The 13,359-nt window shown below is 36.2% G+C and overlaps 1 long non-coding RNA gene across 1 annotated transcript; it reads right to left on the reverse strand.

The window, feature by feature from the left end:
- Nucleotides 1-1,246: 1,246 nt before the first annotated feature.
- LOC140867297 (uncharacterized) lies at nt 1,247-3,529 on the reverse strand. The gene is made up of 4 exons (XR_012145110.1): nt 3,234-3,529; nt 2,756-2,893; nt 2,537-2,647; nt 1,247-1,556 (listed from the first exon to the last, which is right to left on the reverse strand). It is a non-coding gene; the product is annotated as an uncharacterized lncRNA (long non-coding RNA).
- Between the last annotated feature and the right edge of the window lie 9,830 nt (nt 3,530-13,359).

Raw genomic sequence — 13,359 nt, forward strand, 5'->3', positions numbered from 1 at the left:
AGCTCGCTGTTATTATTATATTCATAATCATATTAACAAATATCAAAACAAATGTTTAGAATCAGAACTTGGAAAACAATATCTAAACAAATGTTTAGAATCAAAAACATAAATAAGATCTCATCTCAGCATGTAAACACTGCCCCTTATCCGCAACATTCAAGTTGCAAAAAATCCCCCAAAACTAATTCTCCCTTCTCAATTTATATTTTCCTTTTTTTGACTTGGATCACATGGACCCGTAGGCTGGATTGTGCCAAGTTGCTTCACGTTCGATTCATCGATTATGTATTTCATAAACAAGTTGAAAGAAGATGACAATAACCAGTGGCCAAGGGAATCATGAAAGACACAATTAGGCAAAAAAAAAAAAAACACGTCCAGTACAAGAGCCTATTGTACCAAATCTAATTTCAGTTTTGATGTTAAAACTATGAAATACTCTTAATATTTATTAAATTTTCACCCTGAATACAATTTTAAAAATAAAATATAGCAAAACCACTTAAAATGTGAGCACACACGTGGATTGCATGCAATTGTCACTAGTATTAATGAAAGAAAGTAAGTTTTACAAGAGACACAAAGAAACTGCAACTTTGCTCCTAACTTCAGAATAATGATAACCAAACAAAAAAATGAGGCTTCATGAAACTAGTACCAACTGAACATAATACATCATAAAAAAATTCTTTTTTATGAGTTGGATCGAAGATACCTCTCATAAAATTAATTTTTCATGAGACGATTAATTCATAGGAGTTTTTGTGTTTATATTGTATATTTTTTTAAAAAATATGATTAAATATTCAATCATCTGCCATGGCCCCTCCTCCTAAATTTGTATATACCTTAGAAGAATCAAAATTAGTATAATATATTTTTTCCGATTTCTGTGTCTACATTACGGTCCGTTCGGAAGACCTGATCTAATGGAAGCTTAATTGATCTTGTCAACTTTCTAGAATCTATACGCTTTCGACTTAATTATTCTATATATTTCATTTCAATAATACAAATACTATACACACACTCGATCCATGCAAGTAGTAGCAATAATTATATTATTATTATTATATTATATTCCTTTGTATCATCTTATATTATATTCCTTTGTATCATCTATATAAATTAATATAGATATCTTGTAGTAGTACAGAACGTTATATGCATGTGTACGTCCATCCAAGAGAAAACAATCCCATAATAAACAATTCGTTGGAGGTTATCATTTGTCGCTCCCCACTAGAAGCAAATAATAATTAAGCAACTGAGAACCATCCTGCAGGAACAGATGGCTGGACCACTCAAGAATAAAGATTATTTGATGTGTTGCTAAAACCCAAGGAATTATGTATATGCCTAATATCAGATGCTTCAGAAAATTGAAGGGCTGAGCTATTGTAAACACAATCAATGGTCAGACGTGTCTATGATACATTTGAAGTTTGTTCACATTGTTCAAATACTTCAGTCCTGGCAAGACAATCATTGCACATTAAAATATTTAGCAAACCATACCTATTCTAGCAGCCTTCCAAAAGACAACTCGAAACCTGCCATACCAAAACTGTGTGAGGAAGAAGCATTTACTTTTTTAAAAAAATGTCCTAATAACGAAATTAAAGATAATAAATGTATCATAGAAGAAATAAAGGCAGAGTAAACAATATAAACTGCAACAAAAAATATGTTGTCATTCAACTACAGCAAAGGATATCAACATACAGGAGAATTCATGAACTGATAAATTGGAATTCCATAATCACAAATAAGTCACCATCTAAATAATTTCCAGAACTACATCAGTGGACATCAAAGGACAGCAAAACAAACGTCATATCAATTTTAGAATTTGAGTTTCATGTGGGCGAACTGTTTAGCAAATCATATTAATTTGCAGATAGGGTACGAAACTTAATTTCCTATTGGAAGCTCTAAATGACATGGCCACTAGATTAGTGAAGCAATAGCTAACCACTAGCTCATTATACATAGAAGAAGCTACTCATTGATTACGAAACTTAATTTCCTATTGGAAGTTGTAAATGACATGGCAACTAGATTAGTGAAGCAATAGCTAACCAATAGCTCATTATACGTAGAAGAATTTACTCATTGGTTAGCCACCATCCAGTCATTCTACTCCATCACCAGGGTTAACCAATATTTAAATCATCATTGTTTGCCTAATCTTTGTAAGAGGATTTGTATCTTTTAAAATATAGAAATCATCTACACAAGGGAGTATGCAAGCACAAGAATGGAACCTGAAAAGAGACATAAAAAACCATATTAATGATGCTCGAATCTTAGCTCAATTATGTAAGTGAATCAAGGGGCGCAGCAGTGCTATAGCTTATACGAGTTGAGATTTTGCTGATTGGCATTACCTTTATCTTAAAAATCTCCCAATTTTATCCACAAAAAATGTTACATGGAAGATAAGAAACCCAAACACTGCAAAGATCAAATAACATAGAAATGGTTTGCGAAAAATTGAACCCGCAAAATCAACAACAGCAAGCAGGCTCACCCAGTTCTCTGCTCAAGAAGTGCCGAGAATTGAATCTTAATTTACATACGTGCAGGCACAGATGCCTAACAATACCACTGTTAGGAAAGAATGGAAATTGAAGAGCGCCGACTGGCAATACACAAGCAAACAAAATCAGTTCTTGTAAACCATGAGAACGGACAAAAATCTTAAAAGCGTATAAAATGTCATGACATCAAAATCTAGAGATCATCTTACCATTTTAAATTATCCTCATCGAGAATCTCTTGGATCCTCCTATTTCTACAAATACGAGAAGCGCGCATAAATCATCAGCACAAAGATTTCACCAATTGAATCACAAGCTGTAAATTACACAATTGAAGAAACAGCCTCCTGCAATGGGTTAAAATAATGTAATTAAGATGCAAATAAATCAAAATATTATTTCAACCCCAAAGTTGAACCAAATCTAGCTAGTAACCATTTTAAAAAAAATTGTACGTACTTTAGAAAATGCATGTTAAACACCAATTAGATTTGAAGAACCCGGCCAGATCCAGAAGGAGAGCTAAAATCAAGATATATAGATGGAGACAGATGGTGAAAAAAAAAACACAAATAAAAGGCAGTGGCAGCAACGCTAAACCAACTAACTTCCCTACTTTCAGAAGCAAAATCAGGTCACACACATTATTCATAACACAAAAGGGGTAGAAATCAATAGCAACATCACCGTAAGCTGGAAAAGCTCGTGAGGGCAGATTCCGGCGAGGAAGAGGCGGCAAATATCTCGATCGTAATATTTTTGCGTCACCTATTTTGAGTCGCCATTCCGATTCCGAACAAAACAGGGCAGCCCCCTGCCTCGAAGGAATCCATTGAGGACATGAAAAGTGTGGAGATAGAAAAAGAAGGTGAAGAGTGTGCGATTTTCTTGGAGAGTGGCCGGTTGGTATGGATGAGAGGCGGCGGAGTAAGGAAGGGAGAGGAAGAGAGAAAGGAGGCGAAGGAGGAAAGAAAAAGCGACAAGTTGAGGTTGGGCTAGGGCTTGTGTAGGTATATGAGTATATGTGTATATAATAATTAATATGTGTGTTTAAAAAAAAAAGCAAAAAAAAAAAAAAACAAAGACAACGGTTTAAGAAATGTGTTGTCATAAACTACATAAAATAATAGAGAAAGACAACGGTTAAAAACAACCGTTGTCGTAGAACCCCAAAAATCCGCTTATAGACAACGGTTAATAAAAACCGTTGTCGTAGACCATAAAAAACGTGCTCATAGACAACGGTTAATAAAAACCGTTGTCGTAGGCTTAAAAAACCCGCTAATAGACAACGGTTTTAAAAAACCGTTGTCTTAGACCCATATAAGACAACGGTTTTGAAAAAACCGTTGTTTTTGTTCATTAAAAAAGGCCAACAACAACGGTTTTAATAAAAACCGTTGTTAAAGATCAAAAGACAACGGTTTTTCAAAAAAACCGTTGTCTTTCAGGTGTTGTTGATAGCACAATTTGGTGTAGTGTATACATTCAACACACCCTGAATATATTATCCCTACTTTTAAATAGCACTAAAAATGCGCCTTCAGCCTTTAAAGCGCACCAATTCAGGGCTTGAGCGAGCGTTTCATTGAAGGGCAGAACCAAGGCTCCTGTCAAGGTGTACTGAGTCTCATCGAGACTTGAGCCTAGGTGCATATCTTGTGAGGTTTTAAAGACTACGTAGTACGTTCCAATTAAATTTTGAATAAACTTGACTGTCGCGGCTGGCGGGTTAAAAATCGGAAATCTCTCTAGGGCTTGAAAAATTTAGGTAAATAAAAGGGAAATCAGAGCAGAGATCGGGTGAAAACAGATGAGCTCAAGAAGGAAACCAAAAAAAAAACACAAAACAAAGTCTCCGATTTTTAACCCCTTTTCACGACATCCACCGAAATCCCAAACAACAATAAATCTACACCTCAACATCAACTAAAATACCACGAAGCAAGAGAACAAAGCAATAGAAGAAAGCAACAAAACTTACACAGTTTAAGTCGCGACACACTCGTTCCGATCCAAGATGTAAACTCGCGATTGAAGTCACGATTGGCGTTACTAAGGCTCGTGCTAGCTGCAACGAGGTCGGACGACCATTTTCCGGCGATCGATCGGCACCGGAGGTGAACTGGGTTGAAGGGGGCGATGGGTTCGGCTAGCTAGGGATTGGGTTTCTCTTAGCTCGTTTCTTCCCTTAATGAAGTCAAAGCATGGAGTAAATTTCTTTTGGCAGCCAAGTCAAGTCAAAGCGTGGGTTAATATGTATTGGGTTTATTTTTTTTTAAAAAAATAAAAAATAAAAATAACAACGACAACGGATTACAAAATATGTTGTCTTAGACCTCCAAACACACGCAAATAGACAACGGTTCATTAAAACCGTTGTCGTATGTCATTAAAAACCCTCTCATAAACAACGGTTTTTAAAGACCAAACGACAACAGTTTAGATATAAAAACGTTGTCTTTTTGGTGTGGTTGATTAATATATTTGTTGTAGTGTCTGTTGTAGTGTGACTTTTTCAGAATTTGATATTTCATGTTTAGATTATCTGGCACAATCTAACGATTATTCATCTCAAAATCCATTAACTCTGATCGGTTATCTTGTCTCATATCTCAATCTAGCATTCTCATCCTAATTTTAATTGCTTGATCTAATATCAATGTTGTTTTCATCTTTCCAAACTAATCTAACGTAGTTTGGATTGCAACAATCATGATTATTTGAGCATCTTTCTAGAAAATCAAGTACAAAACAAATCTTTAATCTGACGATCAAGCATTCATCTAATTTCTTCTTTCGGTTTCTCAAGTTCTGGCAAAATAATACAATCAATCCATAACTCATGTTGATACTCTGAATTAATATTTTTATCAGTTACGAGCTAAAAACATCAAAATAGACTAAATGTATACACCAACTGATCAACGAATCTTGAAATTTATAATCAAAGAAACTCACTCAAGTCAAGGTCATCCAAAGATCAAATATTCTGAATGACAAAATCTGCTATGTGAAAACAACTCACTTGCATATCAACTTAAAGCGAGTGAATCAAATCAGACTCTAACAAAGAATAATAGTCAATCAAGATCGATTGAGGTCAAATAACAAAACCTCATAGTCGACATCAAAAAATTCAAGAGTCATGATTCTATGATATAATAGCTTCAGCAAAATCGAAGAGAAGACTCGACTGTAACTGATTTTCTTACTTATCTTATCAACTATCTAAGCTCTTCCCGAATAATATTGATTGATCCATAATCTTATTCAATACCCAATATAAAACGGCATCTAAATTTTTGGAACTCATACTATAACTCAAATACCACAATTCAATTCCAATTCAATCTTATTTCATCCAAACTGTAATTCAACTTTTCTGATTCAATTTGCTGATATTGTCTTTTATATCCGTTTACCAATATTAGAACATAGAAATTACAGCAGATAAAGGCTCAACATAAAAATAATGTAACATAATAAATTACTCAGCTATATCTGTATGCAATGCACCCAGATTCATAATTATGCAGGCAGATTAATAAAATCTTATAATTACATGTAGTCTCGTCATCTGGTGTAGTTTGAGCCCAGTTATCTGTAGATGCTTGTTGCCTAGGAGATGGATCTTCATTCTAATTTCTTCTCGATCCCCTTTGATTAGGACACACTCGAGAAAAATGTCCCACTTTATAGCAACGATGACACTTTACTGAAGTTCCTCGGCATTTATTGCTAGCATTTTTTCCTCCACAATGAGTGCAATATTCACCGACATACTCTCCCTTCAGACCCAAACCAAATTGTCTTTGTCCGCTAGAGCTAGAGGAACTGCTACCATACCTTTTGAGCTGTTGTGTCCAAATCTTTAACCTCTCTTTACTACTGCTGCCACTACCTCTTGCCTCATATCTACTCTGCGATGACAATTGCGGCTAAGGTTGCGGTTGTACCAAATACTGAGGCATGATTGAACTTTCCTTCTGTCTAATAAAACTAGCTTCAGCTCTTTTAGCCCTATCAATTGCTTCTGCCAGATTATTCGGTCGCTCCACATTTATCCAAGCCTAAATATCCAGATTAAGGCCATTGATAAACATATTAGTTTGAATTTTCTCATCATCAACCACGTGAGGAACAAATCGAAGCAAGTTGAAAATTTATAAACATAGCTCTGAACAGTCAAATTTACCTGCCTCAGATTAACAAATTTTGTTGCTCTATATTCTCTAGAGGATATCGAAAGAAAATGCTGACAGAATTCAGTCTTGAATACCTGCCAAGTAATTATTGAACCTCGGTTCTCCAGACTTTGTTTTGTCACAACCCACCAGTTTCTTGCTTAATATTACAATTGGTATATGATCAGCCTGATTCTACGTTCATCAGAGTAGTCCAAAGACTCGAACAAGTGATCAAGCTCTTCTAACCAACTTTCACAAGCAATGACATCTTCTGTACCTTAGAAATTTGGCGGATCATACGTCTGAAATCGCTCGAATAGTACTTCCATCGGTGTGAGGGTAGCATCCATCGATTCTAAAGGCTTACAATACTATCTTGTTCAGTCTGAGTACTTACTTCACCTGAGGAGTACTAGTGTATTCAGTATGGGGTTCTTACTTTACCCAAAGAACCTGACTTACTTTAAAACAAAATCTATAAGAAATGCAGAGATTATACTATTCAAATCAATAAAACATATCTATAATCTCAGGCTTTTTCATATAACACATGCTTACAAGTTCTCATGCTATTCAAAAGAAAACAAGCTTACAAGGAATTCAAATATTCATGTGAATTCACATAATAAGGTAAGCACGTAAGCATATAAGCATGTAATTTCTTCAATCAATAAATCATACTCGCATACAATGTATCAAAATAAGTAAAGCATTAAACATGCGATACTATAAATGCATGCGACTCAATCTACCCTGCTCAACTTCTATCATAGTCCAAGAACTTACGCTCTGATACCACCTGTTGTAGGGACCTCGGGTGCTAATCTCAATTATCGAATCACAATCAATATAAATATGTTAATTAAACAACATGGCTTACAAGTAATCAATCTGATTAAAGAAGCAAAAAATTAAAGCCATAATTTTTTTTAAACAAGATAGCCTCGCTCGAGCGAGCTTAAGGAGCTCTCGAGCGAGCGCTGTTCTGGCAGGGGGTAAAAAATGGGCTCGCTCGAGCGCGGCCAGGGTGCGCTTCTGGCCGCGCTCGAGCGAGCCCTGTGCTCCCTAAAATCATTAAATTGGTTCTTTTGTTATCAAAAAGTAATTCTCCGATGTAATTCAACATGTAATTATCCCAAATCAATTCTAAGATGATAAAAATACAAGATATAAGGCTAGAACATGCATTTCTAAACATCATAACTTCATACATGATTTCTAGAAATGTAAAACAACAAGTTCCAAATTTGATTCCTATTCTTAAGTCCTTCTAACACTAGCAATACATAGATATGACATCAAATAGACATCTCTAATTCTTAACCCGAGTCTCCACTTCTAACTTCTTCAATCTTGTGCTATCCAATTCTCGTCTGACTCGTTCCTGCCCAACCTATTGCAATTCACACATACAAAATCAAAGCAATAGCTGGATAACTCCAGTGAGAAATACATCTTAGTATGAAAGACATGTATATAGAGAAATTAAAAATATCAGTCGTATATACCATTTTCACAAATCATTCAATTCCTAAATACCCTTACCTGCTGGACTCCTTTCAAAGAAAACAATATCATAATTACACAGGTATAGGTTAAAGGGTAAAGGATTTCAATCTCGCAGCCTGCCCCACGTGGGGGCGGGGCTGCCCGGGACCGAAAAATTAAAAATTGTTTTTAGAGTTTTAAAATTTTGAAATTATAGTTTTTGGTCCGATCGAAAATTGTTTTTGATTAGACAACGAGGCATCGGGTCAAATTGTTTGAGTCCAAAATTTTTAAAATTGATTTTTGAATAAATTTGAATTTTTGAAAAATTTATAAATTTTATCCGTTAAATTAGATTTTACAAAATTAATTATTTTGGTACAATTGATGATAAGATATGATCTTATGATTATATTAGATAAAATTTGATTTTAACTTTTTAATTATGTTGTCATTGCATGTTATCCAATGATTTAATTATTGAATTAATTATTGGATAAGAGGATGATCGATTGCCATGACCAATTTTGTAGGTGTATGTTAGGTTGTTTACATTTGGTTTTTATTATTGTTGTTGGGTTTTATTAATGGGCTTGGTTTATAGCTCAAATTGATTTATCATTTGTAATAAAAGTGGGCCTGGTTTATGGCCCGTTCCCACCCTTAAATATGTATCCCTACTTGTCATCGAAATTTATTGTAAATTTATTAGACTTAGTGGGAGATAAAGATTTGAAGATAATGGTGGACCCAGTAGACAATAAAGACCGAAGAAATATAAATTGAAAGCTCAATGTAATAGGATTGCATTGCATACTTGCATATCACCTAGGATTGGACTTAGACTCGTGATTGGCAACCACGGGTCGATAAGATCTAGGCATCGATCATCCTTTATATAATATTTGATATTATTGTTGTATACATGTTTAGACTTAATTGCATGAATCCCGCAAGCATACAAATTATTAAATGATGAGACAATTTTTCAAAATTAAAATCCCTCATTTTAAATATGATTTAAAATTGATATCAAGATTACCAAAAGGGAATTTAAATATTGTTTAAATATTCCTACCTTCCATCAACGATCAATGTATGAGATGCTACCCGCGGGCATGGTCCGGATCATATTATTGGGGGGGCCCGTTCGTTGAAAAGCTGTACATTGGATCGACACACGTTGTAAGTTAGGTGGAACTCCCATGGGATTGGCTCATATTATTGGCGATCCACATGGCGACCGTCCATCACAACTTAATATTGATGGGTCATCTTGACATGTCACAATAAACGGCGTCATATTATTGGGCCTTTTTGGACATGAGGTAAAAACATGGGGGTTGCTTTGGAAGCAATTGGGCTCTACCTTTTGAAAATTATGGTTGGCTGATATTATTTGGGACTATGATTTGTCAATTGAACTCCATGTTCCCACTAAGGAAACTAGTTTCTCGTTTTCACTAGAGGGTAGTGAAATCGTTAAAATAGTGGGAGTGTGATTCATAAAATTAATATCGCCTTATTTTATGTCTTAGTAAATTAATTAAGCAATCACTGATTATTTTCTGTTTCTTTTCAGTATTTCATTATGATGAATTCGCGCAATCCAATATACTCTATTCTCGAACAAAACAAATTGACTGGCACAAACTATACGGAATGGTTCCGTAAGTTAAAGATTGTTCTAATTTCGGAAAAGGCTTTCTACGTATTAGAAAAGTCTCCTCCGAAGGAAGCCCCGGCTGATGTGAGTCTGGAAGAGTTGGCTAAACTTGATAAATGGTGGGACAATGATATCAAGGCCAAAAGCTACATGCAGGCTTCAATGTCTGATGAACTTCAGAGGCGATTTGAGGATGCAGTGAATGCTGCTGACATTCACAAGGCCCTCAAGGAACTTTTTGGAGCTCAGTCGAGATCCGAGAGGTATGCGACTGTCAAAGAGCTCATGACATGCCGCATGCGAGATGAGACTTCGGTCCGTGAGCATGGGATACACATGATTGGGCTCATTGAAAAGTTGGTAACACTCAATCTAACATTGGTGCACGAACTGAATGCGGACTTGTTACTTCTATCTCTTCCTTTGTCGTTTGACGGTTTTGTGATGAACTTCAATATGAACAAGATAGAGGCCACCCTTGAAGAGATGGTCAATATGCTTGTCACATATGAGACCACATTAAAGAAGGATAAACCGGTACTCTTGGTAGGCTCCTCTTCTAACTCTAAGAAGGGACCAAGTGCAAAGGGTAAGAAACGTTCTGCCCCACCCAAGAAAACTGGACCCAAGAAGAAGGAAAAGACAAAGGCTTCAAACGTGATCAAATATGAAGATGTTTGCCATCACTGCAAAAAACCCGATCAATGGAAACATAACTGCAAAGAATATCTCGAGCAGTTGCGAACTGCAAAGGGTATGATTTATATTGAAATAAATGTTTCACTTAATACTACTTCTTGGGTATTGGATACCGGATTTGGATCTCACATTTGCAATGATTTGCAGGTGATGACAAGAAGTCGTAAGCTTAGGATGGGTGAGACCCAGTTGAGGCTCGAAAATGGTTCTAGAGTTGAAGCCAAAGCTGTAGGAGACGTTTATTTAGTTTTGCAGAACGATATTAAGTTATTTTTGAGAAATGTTTTATTTGTGCCAGATTTGGTTAAAAACATTATTTCTGTTTTTATGCTTGATAGAGATGGTTTTTCTTGCAATTTTGTGAATGAGATTTGCAATATTTACAAGAATGAATGTTTGATTGGATGTGGACAACTTGAAAACGATCTATATAACTTAAAATTAAAAGACGTACCAATTAATTATGTTGATAAACCGGTAACAACAAATAAAAAAAAATGATAGTCAAAACCCGGCAAACCTTTGGCATGCTAGGCTATGTCATATTTCCTCAAGGAGGATGAACAAGCTACTGGGAGAGGGCATGTTTGATATGTCTGATATTAACTCTCTACCAACTTGTGAGTCCTGCCTAAAAGGAAAAATGACTAAAACTCCTTTCAAAGGAAAACTTGAGCGTAGTCAAAATGTGTTGGATTTGATCCATACAGATGTTTGCGGACCATTTAGTATTGGTACTAAATATGGTCACACCTACTTCATTACCTTTACTGATGATTATTCTAGGTACGGGTATTTATATTTGATGAAATATAAGTCTGAATCATTTGAAAAGTTCAAAGAATTCAAGGCTGAAGTAGAAAACAAACTAGGTAGGAGTATTAAAGCACTTCGATCAGATCGAGGTGGAGAATACTTGAGTACCGAGTTTTTGGGCTATCTAAAAGAGAATGGGATTCTCTCTCAGTGGACTCCTCCTATGACACCTCAGCTAAATGGCATTTTGGATCGTTGCAATCGAACTTTGTTGGACATGGTTCGATCTATGATGAGCTTCACTGAGCTCCCGCCTTCGTTTTGGGGCTATGCACTTGAAACGGTGGTATTGCTGTTAAACAATGTCCACACTAAAGCAGTGAACAAAACTCCATATGAATTATGGAATGGCAAAGCTCCTAATTATTCGTACTTAAGAATTTGGGGATGTCCTGCTTACGTGAAGCAGACAGTGGGAGATAAGTTGGATAGTCGATCCACCTTATGTTATTTTGTAGGGTATCCGAAGAATTCAATCGGATATTATTTCTATCATCCTACTGAAACAAAAGTGATTGTTTCGAGAAATGCCACCTTCATGGAGAAGGAGTTCTTACTTGATAAGAAAGGCAAGATGATGGAACTCGAAGAAATACGAGAAGAACCCGAGATACAAAATAACGATCCCGCACCTCTGGAACCAATAATTGACACGCCTCTTCCTAGAAGATCCGAGAGGACTTCTAGACCTCCTATTCGACATGGTCTTCTTCTTGAAGGGGATCAAAGTGAACCCGACATTGGATGTGATCCAAGAAACTTCAAGGAAGCAATTTCTGATGCTGATTCGAACTTATGGCTTGAAGCTATGCAGTCGGAAATAGACTCGATGCATACAAACCAAGTTTGGTCTTTAGTAGATCCTCCCTATGGAATTGTTCCAATAGGGTGTAAATGGATCTACAAGAAAAAACTTGGGCCTGATGGTAAGGTACTGACCTACAAGGCATGATTGGTAGCAAAAGGTTATACTCAAAGACAAGGTGTTGACTATGATGAAACATTTTCACCAGTCGCAATGTTCAAGTCCATAAGAATCCTTATTGCCATAGCAGCTTGGTATGCCTATGAGATATGGCAAATGGATGTGAAGAGTGAATTTCTTAATGGAAACATTAAGGAAGAGATCTATATGATGCAGCCCGAGGGATTCACATCCATGGAAAGCGAGCATAATGTATGCAAGCTTCATAGATCAATTTATGGTCTCAAACAGGCATCAAGAAGTTGGAACCAGAAATTTGATGAAACAATAAAGGACTTTGGTTTCATCATGAACCCGGAGAAATCGTGCGTATACAAGAAAGTGGTTAAGGATGTTGTGACATTCTTAGTGCTTTACGTTGATGACATCCTACTCATTGAGAATGATGTAGGTATGTTGCAGTCAACAAAGATATGGTTATCAGGTAGATTCTCAATGAAGGACATAGGTGAGGCATCCTATATTCTAGGAGTACAGATCTATAGAGATAGATCTAAGAGAATGATAGGACTCACTAAAGCAACCTACATCAACACCATATTGAAAAGGTTTTCTATGGATGAGTCCAAGAGAGGACATCAATCTATGTGCCATGAAGTTTCTCTATCCAAGTCTATGTCTCCCAAGACTGACGAAGAGATAGAGAAAATGACACACATACCATATGCATCAGCCATAGGGAGTATCATATATGGGATGATATCTACCAGACCGGATGTGGCCTATGCTCTGAGTGTCACGAGCAGATACCAAGCCAATCCCGGTCAAATGCATTGGAAAGCTGTGAAGGATATTCTTAAGTACTTAAGAAGGACTAAGAATGTATTCATGGTTTATGGGGGAAGAGAATTGAAATTGGAAGGCTATACCGACTCTAGCTTCCAAAGCGACGTGAATGACTCGAAATCAACCTCCGAATTTGTATTCATGCTCAATGTCAGTGCTGTCTCTTGGAAGAGTTCCAAGCAG

This window comes from Henckelia pumila, chromosome 4 (assembly GCF_033568475.1).
Source record: "Henckelia pumila isolate YLH828 chromosome 4, ASM3356847v2, whole genome shotgun sequence".
Lineage (NCBI taxonomy): Eukaryota > Viridiplantae > Streptophyta > Magnoliopsida > Lamiales > Gesneriaceae > Henckelia > Henckelia pumila.